Source organism: Lutra lutra, chromosome 12 (assembly GCF_902655055.1).
Source record: "Lutra lutra chromosome 12, mLutLut1.2, whole genome shotgun sequence".
NCBI classification, from domain to species: domain Eukaryota; kingdom Metazoa; phylum Chordata; class Mammalia; order Carnivora; family Mustelidae; genus Lutra; species Lutra lutra.
In genome coordinates this window covers 50,524,080-50,539,251 of record NC_062289.1, presented here as the reverse complement: position 1 = coordinate 50,539,251, position 15,172 = coordinate 50,524,080, and the positions used below count along the sequence as shown (strand labels likewise).

The 15,172-nt window shown below is 37.0% G+C and overlaps 1 protein-coding gene across 3 annotated transcripts in view; it reads right to left on the bottom strand.

Annotated features, from left to right (window-relative positions):
* The window catches only part of ROCK1 (Rho associated coiled-coil containing protein kinase 1), a 150,471-nt gene that overhangs the window by 111,016 nt on the left and 24,283 nt on the right, over positions 1-15,172 (bottom strand). The window lies entirely within an intron of this gene.

Below are 15,172 nucleotides of genomic sequence, written 5' to 3'. Positions count from 1 at the left end.
GCAGGAGGAACATTCAGATAATCCCAAGCAGTCTTCATATTATTTAACTGGGGAAATTCAGCAGAGCTCAAGAATAAAAACAGAACAGCAAAGGAAGAAACATTTTCTGCAGACCCCCCAGTACACCAAAGGTTGAAGGAAAAATTAAAGCCAGAGGTTAAGTGTGGTCACTCAGCTGTTTTAGAATACAAGTATTTAAAATATTTCCCTAGGAAACCAGAAAGCAGAGTCAAATTTAAACACGCTTTAGAATATATCAATGCAGGCACCTGGGTGGCGTCTGCCTTCACCTCAGGGTCCTGAGATCAAGTCCTGCATCAGGCTCCCTGCTCAGCAGGAAGTTAGCTTCTCCCTCTCTCTCTGCCCCTCCTCTCTGCTTGTTCTTTATCTCTCTCAAATAAATAAACAAAATCTTAAAAAAAAAATTTATATATATATATATATATATATATATATATAAAATTGCATGAGTTAGAAACTGAACATGGAAAAATAGGTAATAATACTAATGCTGTTGACTGCTTGAAGAGACGAACTCACCCAATAACTAGTTTTTCAAAATTCAGTTTGCACAGATCTAAAGAAAAAGCTCCTCGGTTATTGCAAATTTATCTATCTTTAAGATACATTTCCCAGAGTCTTCTAAGCAATTTGAGTATTTCTGGTAATACTTTTTACGGGAAAAAAGATAAAACCTTTTTACAAAAACACTATTTTTAGAAAGACCAGCTAATGCTTTCTCTATTAAAACTGGAAAACCAAACCCAGGGTGCCCGGTTGGCTCAGTTGGTTAAGCGAGTGCTGTAGCTCAGGTCATGATCCTGGAGTCCCAAGATGGAGTCCCAAATCAGGCTCCCTGCTCAATGGAGAGTGTGTTTCCCCCCTCATCCTCCCATCTCTTGTGCTCTCTTTCACTCTCTCTCAAATAAATTTAAAAAATAAAAAAAAAGAAAGAAAAGGAAAATCAAACCAATAAACATGTGAAATATTTTCTAGTAAAAGACAAATTAAATATGATTTTTTAAAAAAGAACTTTAAATTCTTTAAGGCAGAAACCACAGTTAAAATCTCAATTTTTCCTATAGCACCTTGCAGAATGACTGACAAGTAGGTATAACATTTACATTAAGCCAGTGATTTTTATGCTCAATAGCAATGGCATTACATTATTTAAGAAATATTTTTCTTAAAGCTTCAGTGCATCAGGTCACTCCCCAAATTTAGACTACAGAGTAGTCCAAGTACTACTGACGACACAAGAAAAATTTTAGGTAAAATTTTGGTACTATAAAGTTGTCTGGAAAATAATCTCAATATGTTATTACATTTTATAATAACTGTTATTTTAAGAGTTCCTAGGAAACATCTACTTCCAAAGACACATGCAAATTTTAAAAGATTCAGAATTAAATTATAATAGCTTAAACTGTTTTCTAATATCAAATGAAACATTAAAAGCAAGAGAAACACATATTAAATTTTACTTACATGCTCTCTTTGGTAAACATATTGGGAACAACTGCTTCCAATCTTACTCCATGTAAGTTTCTTTTTAATTATAAATGTTAAGCACAAAAGAACCTCAAAAAATTACCTTGTTAAACAACTTTACCAAATAGCAATTAGAAATATTAGCTAACTTGTCCCAATACTAGCTAGTAAGCTGTATCAAAATCAAAATGCTAACTCTTAGTTTAGTAGTTAAAGATATAGGACCATGATGAAAAGATGATTGAAAACATCCTGCACCTCTTAAAAATGAAGTTAGGAATTGAAAATAACTATGTCTATTTAAACTCAAGCTGTACTGTTCAAAAATTAATAGAAAACCACAAGTCATTCTTCTAATTATAACTAGAAAGGACACTGGCTAGGACTCAAACCTGTTTGCTTTATTACACCACTACTCACTCCTCTGAATGACCTTCCTTAAACTACCCTATAAAAACTAACAGTTCCCCTGTCTTAGTTATTCTTTTTTTTTTTTTAAAGATTTTATTTATTTATTGGACAGACAGAGATCACAAGTAGGCAGAGAAGCAGGCAGAGAGAGAGGAGGAAGCAGGCTCCCTTCTGAGCAGAGAGCCCGATGCGGGGCTCGATCCCAGGACCCTGGGATCATGACCTGAGCTGAAGGCAGAGGCTTTAACCTTCTGAGCCACCCAGGCACCCCTTAGTTATTCTTTACTTCAGTCTTCAAGCTAGATTTTAAATGCCTTGAGTAAGGTAAGCCCCAGAACTGAGCATCACATTTTACTTGTAATATAGTAGATAAGAGTGCTGGCTCTCCTACTTTGACAATTATTCCCCCTTCCACCTTCCTAATTTAACTGTGATTTTGTTCAAGCCACCCAACTTCCTCCATGAGTTTCCAACGAGTGGGAAGACCTTCCTCGGCTTCAAGAGCTGGTTCTTAATAGTCTAATCTAAACCCAACATCATGGCCCATTACTCTTGCCAGTATTCACTTTAAGTACAGGAACATAGTAATAATCTGTCACAGAAGACATGAGGGAAAACCTACAGAAGGATTCTGGGGGAAAGTTTCTTCTCTCTTAAAAAGTAATACATGTAAGAAATATCTTCCTTTCAAGAGAAATTGTCATGTCTGTATGTGACACCTAAAACAACAGCTGCCATCTTGCAGCCTCAAAGAAGTTGGTAGAAGACAAAGCCAAGCACAAGGAGGGCAATAGAGCCAAGGATGGAGGGAACCTGGGTCCCTGATGATGTTCGGTCAATCACTGAATTAATTCCACCCATTCCTGAGATAATGAATTGTCTGATTCGATTGCATTGGATTTTTTTTCTAAAGATTTTATTTATTTATTTGACACAGAGAGAGACAGTGAGAGGGGGAATACAAACAGGGGGAGTTGGAGAGGGAGAAGCAGGCTTCCCACTGAGCAGGAAGCCCAATGTGGGGCTCGATCCCAGGACCCTGGGATCATGACCTGAGCTGAAAGCAGACAGTTAATGAGTGAGCCACCCAGGCGCCCCTGCATTGGTTCTTCTGTTTCTTATAACTTAAAGCATCCTAACTAGAACACATAAATGTCACTGAACTGAAACAGTATTAACCAATGCATAAAGTTATAGGGACTTGTAGCACTGAAAGAAAAGGTGAGAGAATTGCTCATTCAATAGTAATTACAGGGGCAAGATGGGGCTGAAAAGAGTGTCACTCTTTGGTAAATGTTGTTTGTATAACTGGACATAAGTATGGAGATGAATGATTTTTGAGCCATGCTTAATAATAAAATGAATTCCAGATGGGTTGAAAGAATTCAACCATGAAGATATAAAGGAAAAACATTTTAAAGAAAAAAACAGTATACTTGCATGCTACTTTTGGGAGGACAAGTCAAATAACCTTTCTGAGGTTTTCTCTTTTGTAAAATGAGGATAATAACTACCTACAACTCATAATGGATTTGTGAGAATTAAATGAGTGAAGTATGTAAAGTGACCCTTAATGGTCCCATTTCCCTTTATTTCTCTGACATTTGAAAGTTTTACAAATTAGTCTCACTATGGCTAGAAATGACATAAAGAGAAAAATAGACATATTAGTCATGCAGTCATAAAAATCTAAGAGTAAATCTTAGGTCACTATGCTATAAACCCTTCTCCAACACGGTAATCCCCATCTATGATTTTTTTTTTTTTTTAAACATCAGGTATCTGACTTTTGCTTGGCCACAGAATTTAATCACACATTTGTTAATGGAAAACCAGATGTCTCCACTAATTGTATACGGTGAGTAGGTGTCTGGACCTATAACCACACACTTTAAATTTATAGTAGTATGACATAGTGTATGGCTTTCAGGATCATCCATAAGCAAAATTTATGTCTTTTATCAGAGAAATAAGGACAAAAAGGTATCCAGTGTAATCTAAGGCTTGTGCAAAACAGAGGCTATGGGGAGTCAAGAAACTGTGATGGAGGAGAAGGACACAGGTTTCCACTATCATGCAGTGGATAAATTATACAAGGAATGTGTATTTCCAACCATAAATTGGGGCAAGGAATTCTGACTTTATTCAACACTCTAAAGTTCCATAAGTAATGAGTAAGACTTCCCCACTTCCTAAAGTCCATATTCTAGTACCAGAACTCAGGATCTTAACAGAAATTAACATTCCTCCAGGTGCAAAAACAATTCACAAGGAGTAACAGCCAAAGCATGTAGTCCTACTGCTCCTTCACTTAACTGTATTATTTAGGCTGAAGGAAAGCTACCCTCTACTTTGACAACATGCCTGTTTTATAGTTTTATCATCGATTTAAGAACTGAAGAAGGACACATAAGAGAGGAACCAAAGTCAAAGAATTACAATAATTAAATTCTTTACTACTCATAGTTGAACAATGATAGTAGACCATTTATAGCTGGTCTACCATCATTTTGAAAGAGACTAGTCACATTGGAGAAGTACTTTCACATAAACACAAAAAGGAAAGCATAATTAATTACAAATTTAACATTTTACAATATCTAAGGACCAAACATTTCACATTTCCTAAGAAGCACTGTTGTTACACACAAAACAGACAATCATATAAAAAAGGGAAGAAGATATGAACAGACACTTCTCCAATGAAGACATACAAATGGCTATCAGACACATGAAAAAATGTTCATCATCACTAGCCATCAGGGAGATTCAAATTAAAACCACATTGAGATACCACCTTACACCAGTTAGAATGGCCAAAATTAGCAAGACAGGAAACAACATGTGTTGGAGAGGATGTGGAGAAAGGGGAACCCTCTTACACTGTTGGTGAGAATGCAAGTTGGTGCAGCCACTTTGGAAAACAGTGTGGAGATTCCTCAAGAAATTAAAAATAGAGCTTCCCTATGACCCTGCAATTGCACTACTGGGTATTTACCCCAAAGATACAGATGTGGTGAAAGGAAAGGCCATCTGTACCCCAATGTTTATAGCAGCAATGGCCATGGTCGCCAAACTGTGGAAGGAACCAAGATACCCTTCAACGGATGAATGGATAAGGAAGATGTGGTCCATATACACTATGGAATATTATGCCTCCATCAGAAAGGATGAATACCCAACTTTTGTAGCAACATGGATGGGACTGGAAGAGATTATGCTAAGTGAAATAAGTCAAGCAGAGAGAGTCAATTATCATATGGTTTCACTCATTTGTGGAGCATAACAAATAGCATGGAGGACAAGGGGAGATGCAGAGGAGAAGGGAGTTGAGGGAAATTGGAAGGGGAGGTGAACCATGAGAGACTATGGACTCAGAAAAACAATCTGAGGGTTTTGAAGGGGTGGGGGGGTGGGAGGTTGGGGTAACCAGGTGGTGGTTATTAGAAAGGGCATGGATTGCATGGAGCACTGGGTGCGGTGCAAAAACAATGAATACTGTTACGCTGAAAAGAAATAAAAAATTAAAAAAAAAAAAAAAGAAGTACTGTTGTTATTAAGAGGAAAAAATCTCACAACAACCTAAGCAAAAGAACCAGTAGAAGAAAATTACTCAACTAAACACTGTTACAAACTTTAGTTCCCTGGATAATTTTGAATTACAAAATTCTATGTAAAATATCATTTTACATATATAAAATATTATTTCTTCTATGTAAAGTATCATTTAGGATCAAGTCCATTAGTATTATTCTTTTGTTATAAGCTACGAGAATATAATGGCAGGAGGAAAGCAAGATATACTACATGTAAAAACATTTATTTTTATGTTAAATTTCAAAATCTAACTGGTTACTATTCTAAACCTACTTTTTTGTTTTTTTGTTTGTTTGTTTTTTAAGAAACTACCAAAAACACATGAAAACTATTGCAGTAAAACCAGGGGTCTCTGAAAACCAAACTACTTCTAAAACAGGCTACCCTTGGTACTAAAAGACTGACGTCAAACCCTTTTTTAAAAAAATTTCCTATGTTATACTTTTTATCACTGTGACTTATTTATAACTGGAAGTCTGTGCCTCTTAATCCCCTTCATCTGTCACACCCATTGCCCCACGCGCCTTCCCTCTGGCACCCAGTAGAGTTTGTCCTGTATATATGAGTTTGTTTTTTCACTTACTTTGTTTTTCAGATTCCACATATAAGTGAAATCATGAGATATTTGTCTTTGACCTATTTTGCTTAGCATAATGCCCTCTAAGTCCATCCATGTTGTCACACATGGCTAGATCTCGTTCTTTTTAATGGCTGAGTAATGTGCTAGTGTGTGTCTGTCTGTATGTGTGTCTATGTGTGTATGATCACATCTTCTTTACCCATTCATCTACCAATGGAGAGATATCACACCTACTACAAATAATGATGCAATAAACACAGGAGTACATTTATCTTTTCAAAACAATGTCTTCATTTCCTTTTTTCTTTTTTAAGTAGGCTCCATGCCCAGCATGGAGCCCAACGTGGGATTTGAACTCATGACCCTGAGATCAAGACCTGAGCTGAGATCAAGAGTCAGATGCTCAACTGACTGAGCCATCCAGGTGACCCTCATTTTCTTTAGGTAAATATCCAGTAGTAGAAATACTGGATCATATGTAATTCTATTTTTAATTTTTTGAGGAATTTCCACACTATTTTCCACAGTGGCTATACCAATTTACATTCCCACCAACAGTGCAGAGTTGGAGCACTTTTCTCCACATCCTTGCCAACACTTACTTTTCCTCTTTTATTTGATACTAGCTATTCTGACTAGTGTGAGGTGGTATCTCATTGTGGTTTTGGTTTGCACTTCCCTGATGATTAGTGACTGTTGGTTACCTGGATGGGTTCTTTTTTTTTTTTTTTTTTTTTAAAGATTTTATTTATTTATTTGTCATAGAGAGAGAAGCGAGAGTGAGCACAGGCAGACAGAGTGGCAGGCAGAGGCAGAGGGAGAAGCAGGCTCCCTGCCAAGCAAGGAGCCCGATGTGGGACTCGATCCCAGGACGCTGGGATCATGACCCGAGCCGAAGGCAGCTGCTTAACCAACTGAGCCACCCAGGCGTCCCATCTGGATGGGTTCTTTGAAAGAATGTTTATTCACATCCTATGCCCCTTTTTATTTTTTTTAAGATTTTTATTTATTTATTATAAATTATAAATATATTACTGCCTATATTTTCTTCTAGGAGTTTTATAGTTTCATGTCTCACATTTAGGTCTTTAATGCATTTTGAATTTATTTTTGTGTATAGTGTGAGGGAAAAGTCCAGTTTCATTCTTTTGCATTAGCTGTCCAGTTTCCCCAGCACCATTTATTGAAAAGACTGTCTTTTCCCCCACTGGATACTCTTGCCTCCTCAGTTGTTGATTAACTGACCACATAGGCATGGCCTTACTTCTGAGATCTCTATCTGTTCCACTGATCTTTCTATTTTTGTTCCAGTACCATACTATTTTGATTACTACAGCTTTATAGTATCTTGCAATTTAGGATTACACTACCTCCAGCTTTGTTTTTCTTCCTCAAGACTGCTTTGGCAATTTGAGGTCTTTTGTGGTTCCATACAAATTTTTGGATTGTTTGTACCAATTCTGGAAAAAAAAATTGCTATTTTTTTAAAAGATTATTTATTTATTTATTTGACAGAGATCACAAGTAGGCAGAGAGGCAGGCAGAGAGGGAAGGGCTCCTACCCATGCATCTCACCAAGACTGTTAAATCAGAAATAGAGGCTTTGTTCTCATTGGCCAGATCCCCCCAAAATCCTTTTTATTTTATTTATTAGACAGACAGAGATCACAAGTCGGCAGAGAGGCAGGCAGAGAGAGAGGAAGGGAAGCAGGCTCCCTGCTGAGCAGAGAGCCCGATGTGGGGCTCGATCCCAGGACCCTGAGATCATGACCTGAGCCGGAGGCAGAGGCTTTAAACCACTGAGCCACCCAGGTGCCCCATGCTATTGCTATTTTGAAAGGGATTGCACTGAATCTATAGATCACTTCAGGTAGTGTGAATACTTTAACAATACTAATTCTTCCAATCCATGAACATGGTATATCTTTCCATTTGTTTGATGGAAAGTTGTTTTGATAATAGACAATATACCATTTAAAGAAAATGAGCATATTTTGATCTCTTCACTAGGTAAAGAGGGAAGGAATTTCTCAAAAATTAGGCACTGATATGAAAATGAAAACAGAATTTCCTCAGAAAATTTTAACAACTTCTGATATTAAATGTGATTAAAATCTTTTTAACTAGTCTGACATGAATACATCCATGCCAATATTTTCTAGAACATTTACAGTGCAAAAAAATTATGTATTCTAAATACTTAGTAAAACATACAATGGTTCTTTCCAATCAGTCTTCAGGTATACCTTTCCAGCCTCATTTTCTCTGTATGCAAGTATCTAGGTTTGGGCCCAGTGTGCTCCAGCTATTTCCCAAATAGGTCACGCTCATTCTACCCCACTACTTTTACGGTTACTCTTTTCTCCAGCTGGAATGTGAACAGTACTTATATTCAAACTGTCTCAAATGTTGCTTACCTTGTGCTCTTTCCCCAACGTGCTAAGAAAATGTTAATAATGACCTTTTTTTTTTTTAAAGATTTTATTTATTTATTTGACAGAGAGAGATCACAAGTAGACGGAGAGGAAGGCAGAGAGAGAGAGAGAGAGGGAAGCAGGCTTCTTGCTGAGCAGAGAGCCCGATGTGGGACTCGATCCCAGGACCCTGAGATCATGACCTGAGCCGAAGGCAGCGGCTTAACCCACTGAGCCACCCAGGCATCCCTAATAATGACCTCTTATGTGCTTCTTATTATAGGAACTGTTGTATTTGTTATAATTATGTACAGGCCCCCCTTCTCTTCTATAGGAAAACAGACATAGTAGTGATAACAGCAATAATAATAAATACTTCCTATATCTGGGAGTTCATTAGTTAGGTAGAAAAAGTAAGTATTACAGGATCCTCAGTGTCATAACTAGGTACTACATGAACAGAGAAAGGACAGTTTAACCAAACTGGGCTTCAAGGCGGAGATGAAATTTGAGCTGATCCTTAAAAACAGAATTAAGGAAGAATCAGACAGAGGTAAGCAAGGCAATCTAGGAGAGAGGAAAGGCAAGGAGAATTTAGAAAATGAGAATAGAATATTCTGGTCCTAAAAGGGTGAAAAGAAGGAAATGCACAGAAAGCTGTGAAGATGGGTTACAGAATGTACATTAAAGGTATAACATAATGGGCTAAGAATCTGAGTATTTATCTTCTGATATCCATTTGGAACCACAGGAATTTTGAGGGTAAAGAGAGTGAGTGACATGACTGGTTTTTATTTTACTAAAGCCTGGCAAGGATAAAGATGATAAATTTGAACAGGAAGAGACAGGTATAGAAATGAGGAATAAGGAGGATACTATGGTAACAAAAGCACAAGAAAATGAAAGTCTGAACTAAATTTGAGCAACAAGTGGGAGCTTGGGTGGCTCAGTTGGTTAAGCATCCGCCTTTGGCTCAGGTCATGATCGCAAAGTTCTGGGATCTAACCCCACACTGGGCTCCCAGCTCAGGGGGGAGCCTACTTCTCTCTTTCCCACTACCCTTCACTCCACTTGTGCTCTCACTCTCTCATAAATAAATAAAATCTTTTTTAAAAAAAATTAAAAAGGAGTGCCTGGGTGGTTCAGTTAGTTGACCATCTGGCTCTTGGATGTGGCTCATGTCAGGACCTCAGGGTCATGGGATCTTCAGTGCAAAGTCTGCTTCAGGTTCTCTCTCCCTCTGCCCCTTCCTACACATATGCACTCTTTCTCGCGCTCTCTCTAAAATGAAAAAATAAAATCTTTTAAAAAAATTTTTAAATCATAAAAAAATAAGTTGGAGCAAAAAGTATGGAGCATTAGAAACAAAAGAACCTGGTGAGTGACCAAAAGAGAAAAAGGAAGGGTTAAGAGTGATTATGTGATTAGAAAAACAACTATTTATATTTTCTATTTTAGGTGAGTAGTGACTTTATTAACCAAGGCAGATAACATATTTTGGAAAGGTAAATATTTTAGATATACAAATTTGAGGTTCCTGTAGAATATCATTTTATGGAAAATGAAATGGAAGTTGAAAATGAGTAGGAGTTCAACAGAGTGATTGGACTGATACAAATTTGTGTGTAATGAGCACACACTTAAATCCATGAAAACAGATGCAATTACCCAGTGAGTATAAACAATGGGAGAATGGAAAAAGAGTAAAGAATAGCACCCTGGGGAACATTAGCATCTGAGAGGTAAGCAGGCAAATATGGTTAACAAGCAGTAAGAAAGGTGAATGGAACATAATAGCATCATGAAACCTGAGATAATTCTATAACTTAAAAGCAGACTGAAATGCCAAAAAGAAGTCAAATAGAATGGAAAAAGCAAAAGAAGCCAAGTAATTTGTAATTAAATATAATTTAAGATGGTTAGATGGTTGCACAGTAATGTGAATATACTTAATGCCACTGAAGTATAAACTCACAAATAATTTAAATGCTAAGTTTCATGTTATATATATTTTACTACAATTTTTTTAAAAGTCCTATTGAACATCAACAAAATGGTGGACTAGTAAGCTCCAAACTGTCATTCCCCACTGAAACAAGACAGAATGAAAAAAACACCCAGAAGTTCTCTGAACTGACTTTTCTGTGACTTAGAAAAACAATCAAAGGTTTAGAGCAGTCAAGCAAATGCCCAATTAAGTAAAAGCAATCTTCAGATGGTAGGAAGTTTTGTGACATTTTTAGTCACTCTTGTCCCACTTCCGCCGAATGGGAGCAAGCTTAGTCTTGAGCAGGCTGCAGATTGGTTCCCATTTCCCCTATCTTGAACGAAAGGAAGCAGAGTAAAACCATACTGGTAAGTTACCATATATATTTGTTCTAAACTGTCTGGAGAATGCCTGAAAGACTAAGGCAAGAACCTCATCTGTTTTGCATAACTTGGAACACAGGCAAAAAAAAAAAAAAAAAAAAAAAGTGGGCACTGCTCATAAAAGCTGTACAACTATAATAAACCACAGATACCTGTGACAAGAGATTATAGTAGAAATGTACAACAGACTGTCTAGGCCCAGAGGAGAAACTGGGATGAAACTCCTTGGAAATTTAAAAAGAAAAGGTCACTATCAGTCTTAAATAGAATGGCATAAATCAGCTTCTAGTGGACAGAAAAATTAATGGAGGGGCAGCCTGGGTGACTCAGTCAGATTTTGGCTCAGGTAATGATCTCAGGGTTCTGAGACTGGGCCTCCACCCTGGCCATGGAGCCTGTTCAACATTTCCTCTCCCTTTTCCTCTGCCTCTCCCTCCCCCCTACACTCTCCCTAAGTGTGTACACTCTCTCCCTAAATAAATAAATAAATTATGGAAAATGAACAAATAATGGCCAAAAGAAAGGAGAAAGATTAGAAGCTTGCATGATTAGAACCTAAACTTAATGGAATACTGGTAGGTAGAAGAGATAAAGATTGATAGACGATGAATGACTAAGGATCCAAGAAATGTTAAGGAGTATAGAATGATGAAACAAAGATAAGACATTAACCTTATAAAAAAGAAAAATAGAAAAATATTTCTACGTAAATATTATCCTCTCAAAAGGACAAGGAGTCATATTCTAATCTAGAAAACTTAATAGCAAGTTATTAGCCCCACACAGCCTCAATGCTCTCATTTGTAAAGCAAAGATAACTACAGTAACTATTATACAGAGCTGTTATAAATCTGATATGTCCCTAGTAAGTCACAGAAACATACTCACGGATAATTTGATTTTCCTCCCTATAACTTTATAGGTGTATAGACACAGATGAACACAAGCTAGACTTCCTCTTGGTATGAATAAATGAAAAAGTTCTTATGATTTGATCTTGCTCTGGGAAAGAGTGTTGTTTTTCAAAGTATTCTTTCAAATTACTGGGTTTTTTTTCTTTAGGGAATAATAAATGGATGTCATATGTTCTTTAGTTAGCAGTAGTACAACAATATTTAAAAAACAGCAAATGTTATCTTCTTAAAGTTCCTATGAAAATTTTCATAAGATCCGATTTTTTTTAAGTAGGCTCCATGCCCAGCATGGAGCCCAAAACAGGGCTTGAATTCACAATCCTGAGATCAAGACCTGAGCTGAGATCAAGAGTTGGAGACTTAACCAAATGAGCCACCCAGGCACCCCATCCAGATCTTGATAATTTGGGGATAAATGGGGACACCTGGGTGGCTCAGTCAGTTAAGCAGCCGACTCTTAGATTCAGCTCAGATCATGATCTTAGGGTCCTGAGATCAAGCTCCACGTCGGGCTCCACACTTAGCAGGGAGTCTGCTTGTAGATTCTCTCTCTCTCTCTCTCCCTCTGTCCCTACCCCTGCTTGTGCACTTGCTCTTTCTCTGTCTCTCTAAAATAAATAAATGAATAAATCTTAAAAAAATAATAATAAGGGGGAAAAAAGAACTGAGACTCAGACCTGTGGAATCGTAACAAAAGATTTAACATTTGTATCACAGAAAAGAAAGAGAATATAAAAAGGATTAAAATAAATGAAGGCTAAAAATTTCCTACATTTGGCAAAAGACATAAACCTACATACTGAAGAAACTAACAAGACTTATCCAAATAAATCCAAACAAATAAAAAACTGTCAGACTAGAATTCTGTACCCAGCAAAAAGAGAAATAAAAGAAGGGGAGCAGGAGGCACGGGCTTTCAGTGATAGGATGAATAAGTCATGGGGATAAAAGGTACCGCATAAGGAATATAGTCAAATGGTATTGTAATAGTATTGCATGGTGAAAAAAAAAGTAATGTATGGTGATAAATGGTAGCTACACTTGTGGTGAGCATAGCATAACATATAGAGTCGTCTAATCACTTAGGCTATACACCTGAAACTAATTTAACATTGTGTGTTAACTATACTTCAATTAATAAAATGTATAAAAAATGAGATATCTTTGGGGTGCCTGGATGGCTCTGACAGTTAAGCATCTAACTCTTGATTTCAGTTCAGGTCATGATCTCAGGATCATGAGATCGAGCCCCACATGGGGCTCTACCTTAGTGGGGAGTCTGCTTCTCTCCCTCTGCCCCTCCCCCAGCTGGCACACACTTGCGTTACTCTCTCTCCAAAAAATAAATAAAATCTTGAAGGGAAAAAAAAAGAGGGGTGCCCAGGAGGCTCAGAGGATTAAGTATCTGTCTTTGGCTCAGGTCATGATCCCACGGTTCTAAGATGGAGCCCAAGCTGAGCTCCCTGCTCAGCAGGTAGCCTGCTTCTCCCTCTCCCTCTGCCCCCTCCTCTGTTCTTGTGCACATGTGCTCTCTCTCAAATAAACAAAATCTTAAAAAATATATATATATATATATATATGTATATATATACATATATATATATAGTCAGATGACAGAAAACTGAGAAATTTGTTATGAGCAGACCTAAAGTAATGGTTAAAGGAAATTCTCTAAATAAAAAGAAAATGATAAATGAAAGAATCTTAAGATATAAGGAAGAACAAATGAAAAGAGTAAAAATACAATACACTCTCATTTTCTTAAAAGCTGAAGCAAAAATGATAATGTTCTCTAGTTGTTTCTCAATGTATATAAGGTGATATTAAAGAAGATTATGAACAGGAGGATAAATGAACATAAACTAGGTAAAATTTCTACCCTTCACTCAAACTAGTAAAATGTCAACACCAATCAAATGTGATGTTACAAATGTCTAATTTTTTTTTAAAGATTTTATTTATTTATTTGACAGAAATCACTAGTAGGCAGAGAGGCAGGCAGAGAGAGAGGAGGAAGCAGGCTCCCCTCCGAGCAGAGAGCCTCATATGGGGCTCGATCCCAGAACCCCGGGATCATGACCTGAGCTAAAGGCAGAGGCTTTAACCCACTGAGCCACCCAGGCGCCCCACAAATGTCTAATTTAATACCCAGAGTAACCAATGAGAAAGCTATACAAAGAAGTATATACACACAAAAGCACTACAGATAAAGCAAAATAGAATAAATGTTCAAGTAGGTGAATAGGGAGCAAAAAAACACAAAAAAATGGTAAGTTAAACAAAAAACAAAACAGCATGTTTAAGCCCTAAAATAACAATTACATTAAATGTAAATAGTCTGAAGCAAAATTCAAGTTAAAAGATTATCAGAGCTGATAAATAACACATGACCAATCTACAGAAATGAAACTTACCTCAAATGTAACAATATAGGTAGATTAAAAATAAAGGGGTAAGAAACAATATACCATGCAAACAGCAATCAAAAATAAGCTGGAGTTGATATATTATTCTGAAACAAAACAGACTTCAGAGCAAAGAGAATTATTGGGAACAGAATGGGAAATCATGTGATGATAAAAAAGTGACTCCATCAAGAAGGCACAGGAAACTTAAATGAGCATGTTCTAGACAAGAGAGCGACAAAATAGGTGAAGCAAAAATGGACAGAAATGAAAAGAAATATATAAATCCACAATTTTAATTGGAAACTACCACACTCCTCTCTCAGCAATTGTTAGAACTAGACAGGAAATCAGCAAGAACTCAACAATGCCAATGAACCAACAGGGTCTAATTGACAGTTACAGAATATTCCATCCAACAATGGCAAAATACACATTCCTTATAAGTGGTCACAGAAAACCTACCAAGTTAGGCCAAATCCTGTGCCATACTTCAATCCTCAACAAATTTTTTTTAAAGATTTTATTTATTTGACAGACAGAGATCACAAATAGGCAGAGAGGCAGGCAGAGAGAGGGGGAAGAAGGCTCCCCGCTGAGCAAAGAGCCCGGGGACCCTGGGATCATGACCTGAGCTGAAGGCAGAGGCTTTAAACCAATGAGCCACCCAGACACCCCTCCTCAACAAATTTTTAAGAATTAAAATCATATAGTGTGTTCTCTGACCAAAATGTAATCAAACTAGAGCAAACAATAGAAAAATAGTAGGGAAACTCCAAAGCACTTGCAAACTAAGTAACATGTTTCTAAATAATCCATGGTCAAAAGAAAGTCTCAAGAGAAATAACAATATACATTGAACTGAATGAAAATAAAAGTACAACATACCAAAATTTGTGGAACACAGCTAAAGGAGTGCTGAAAAAGAAATGTCTGTCACTAAATACTCATTCATTAGAAAAGCATGAATTTGAATCACCTGAGCTCCTT